Consider the following 3,857-nt stretch of genomic DNA (forward strand, 5'->3'; position numbering starts at 1 on the left):
TTTGATTGCCTGTGCATCTCACAGGAGCTACTGTTGAGATGTCCCAAAGATGCTTTTTAGAAAGCAACTGGAATTGCTTGGGGTTTTTTTCCCTTGAAAATGTTTAGCTTCTCATCCAAGAAACTTCTTCAGTTCTGACTACAGTTCTTCAGCCAGAAAAGTCCCCAAAGTACCTTTGGGACAACTATGACCTGGATAATTGAGAATCCACATAGATCAGTGATGGTGAACCTATGGCACGCGTACCAGAGGCGGCACTCAGAGCCCTCTCTGTGGGCACACACACCATGCCCTGGAGATGGCAACCGTCCCTCTTCAACCAGCCACCCGCTAACTCGCTGAGGTCCCACGTGGCCGGATGCATCCCAGCACGACTGGTTTCCCTCCCTCCCCCGTCCCATCCCTCCTGGCCTCACATGCTCTCCTTTTCCCAGGCACGACCCACTGCATCGCCTCCTCAGCTGTCAGCCAGCTGTCCAGCTCAGAGGCGGCTTCTCTGAACTGCTGGCGGCGGGCTGCAGAGCCCCAGAGTGCGCTGGTCGAGGGGCCGGCAGGCTGTGGTGCGCTGACGGACACAGTTGGCCCCCATGCGCTCACTGGCCTCTGTGTGCAGGGGCCGATGGTGTCAGGCAGCAGACACCCTGGCCCCTGCCTCGCCTTGCCCTGCGACAATGGCACCCCCGTTCTGCCTCGCCTCACCTCACCCCGCAAGACAAGCCTCCTGTCCACCACCCCACCTGTCAGAAACCCCCTGGATCTCCCCCAACCCTGCCCGGCCCCCACAGGCATCCCTTCCCATGAGCAATATTGAGGTGACTACAGCCACCTTTGCCACACCCACCCAGTCTGCCATGACCACCACAGCCATGACCACTCAGTGGGCCACGCCCACCTGGCATCCAGCGATAAATAAATGGGTTTTGGGTTGCAGTTTGGGCACTCGGTCTCTAAAAAGTTCGCCATCACTGACATAGATACTGTTGAGATAGTATGTAAACTGGGTGTTTGATCCTATCAAAGAGAATGTATCTCCCAAAAACCTGTGAATCACAAGATAGCTTTGGTGGCTACTTTACGATGAATGTGTAGAAATTTTCCAGACCACTTAAAGTTCTACCTTACAGACAAATCCAGCTTTTTAGAAGCCGGAGGAGATGGGGGAGAAGGGGGAGGCAGAGGGGCAGACTCAACACAGTCTTGAATGAGACCAATGACTTGTATCATCTGAAAACTTTAGTACTATAACTGAGGATCCTTCAAAATGTAGTCATTGATATATATAGAGAAGAATAATGGAGAGAGCGCGCAGCCCTGGGAAGGGGGAGTTTATGCTAAATGAATAGGTATTCAATGTGATTTTACATAGCAAGACAAGAAAATAGTCTTCCCTTATCTTGTCTTACCTTGACAAGAAATAATGGATGAAAACTAAACAAGGAGAAAAGCAACTTGGAATTAAGGAGAAACTTCCTAACAGAGAGGATAATTGACCAGTGGAACAGCGTGCCTCCAGAGGTTGTGGATGCCCCATCACTGGAGGTTTTTAAGAAGAGACTGGACAACCACCTGTCTGAAATAGAACAGGGTCTCCTGCTTGAGCAGGGGGGTGGACTAGAAGACCTCCAAGGTCCCTTCCAGCTCTATTCTGATTCCTTGCTTCACCTGCTGTTTTCTGTATATCTGTTTATAATCCACCTACAAGTTTGGTCAGGCATAGCTAGCTGAGTCAGATTAGAGAGAAGGATTTCTGGAATGATGGTATTGAATGCCGAGCTACAAAAAGGGCCCTTGCATAGGCCATTGGGGATTCAAGTTGTAGTAAAAGATAATGCAGAGTCATATTAACAGCATCATCTGCTGATCTATTTGCATGATAGGCAAACTACAAGGAGTCTGGCAGAGGATCCATGACAATTTAGCTCCTTGATGGAGGGTTTCTTGGGCACCGGGATTATAGTAGAGTGTTTGAAGCAAGAAGAGACATAACACATCTCTAGTGATTAATGCTGGGAAAGATGGAGGGCAATAGAAGAAGGGGACGACAGAGAATGAGGTGGCTGGATGGAGTCACTGAAGCAGTAGGCGTGAGCTTAAATGGACTCCAGAAGATGGCAGAGGACAGGAAGACCTGGAGGAACGTTGTCCATGGGGTCGCGATGGGTCGGACACAACTTCGCAATTAACAACAACAACAAAGTGATTTATTAAAGATGCAGATGAAGATGAGGGCCAGTTGATCAGCACAGACTTTCAAGCAAGGAGTTATTCCATCAGGGCCTGCTGTATTTGCGGTCGTTTGTCTATGAAATAGACCTTACACCCCCTTGTTTAAGGATCACCAGAAGTGGGGGGGGGGGTCCAGAGAGATTGAGTCAGATGTTAATATGCTCTTATTATTAGGTTTTAATATTTTATACATCCTCTAGAATCCTTTGGGGTTGAGACAATCAACCAATCAACCCAATCAAGAAAATCTTGACCTGAAAACTAAGAAAATAGAAGTGTCTTGGTCTTAATGAGGAACTATCACACAGCATAACTCATAAAGTTCATTACATCAGCAGCTTTCTAGTCACATTGAGCTAAAGCCACACACCAGCTTAAGCCAGGAGAGCTGCAAACAGAATCCGTGCTGTGAAGCACTCCAGGCCTCTCCAGCTCAGAAGGCCTTCATCAGTTGCATTCAGCACAAGAGTCTGTTTCGTCTTTTCCAGAGGAGGCAATTATTATTTGGCAATTGGAGCAGCTGGCAATCTGTCACCCCAAAGCCTCATTTACAACCATGATGGCCTTTTTGCTGTGCTAATTTTCTGCTGCTCAGGACCATTTGCATCATCAGTTGGAAAGAAAAAAAAATCATCAATGCACAGAGGAAGGGGGCAGGAAGCTGAGAGACGGGAGGGGAAAGATGGCGAGATGAGCTGGGAAATGAAGGCCACCAAAAACAAATGGAAAAATTGGCTGAGGATCCACAAGGCTGTCACGTCTGCTTCCAATAGAGAGAAATAATCTTCAGCGGTGGAATTGCTGGAGATGGCAAAGTTAACTACACTAATTTGAGAAAAGAATGTAACTAGCTTTATTTCTGATCTTTCTGCTCAAAAGAGATAAAAATGAAGCTTTGATTTTGGGTTTTGATGATTGTAAGTAGATTGTTGTTATAGAAATGGATAGCACTTACTATTTTTATACAAGTAAAAAGTTGAGATTCTAATCTTATGTAATGGACCTAGGTATTTGCAAGACCGCCTCCTACCACACACCTCCCTTCGACCAATCTGCTCCCACAGAGAGGGCCTCCTTAGGGTGCCGTCGGCCAGTCAATGCCGGCTGGCGACCCCCAGGGGGAGAGCCTTCTCTGTGGCAGCTCCTGCCCTCTGGAATGACCTACCCCCCAACCTACGTACAACTACGGACCTGCGCCTCTTCCGCCGAGCCCTGAAAAGCCATCTATTTTGTGCGGCCGGCCTGGCGTAGTCTTAATTAGGTTTTAGTATAGGTTTTTATATGGGGTATTTTAGAGCAGGCCTTTATTTGATTTTAGAATAGATATTTATTGTGATTTTTATTATCGCCTGTTCACTGCCCTGAGTCCCGTAAGGGAGATAGGGCGGTATACAAATCTAAATAAACATAAATAAACATAAACATTTACTACACCAAACGATTTACCTCCCCCCAAAAAGCCATTTGTCCAGGATGCAATATAGTCTCTATGATTCAGGTGTTTTTTTTAGAAGATAGATGATAATTTGTAGATGGGATACCTGCAGGCCTAGACAACAGGGTTTTCAATCATCCCCTTTCCCACATGTTCTGTCCTTTGCACTAACGGAGAGAGATCTAGGACCATCAGC

This window comes from Protobothrops mucrosquamatus, unplaced genomic scaffold, assembly GCF_001527695.2.
Source record: "Protobothrops mucrosquamatus isolate PMUCROS unplaced genomic scaffold, P.Mucros_1.0 scaffold5, whole genome shotgun sequence".
Lineage (NCBI taxonomy): Eukaryota > Metazoa > Chordata > Lepidosauria > Squamata > Viperidae > Protobothrops > Protobothrops mucrosquamatus.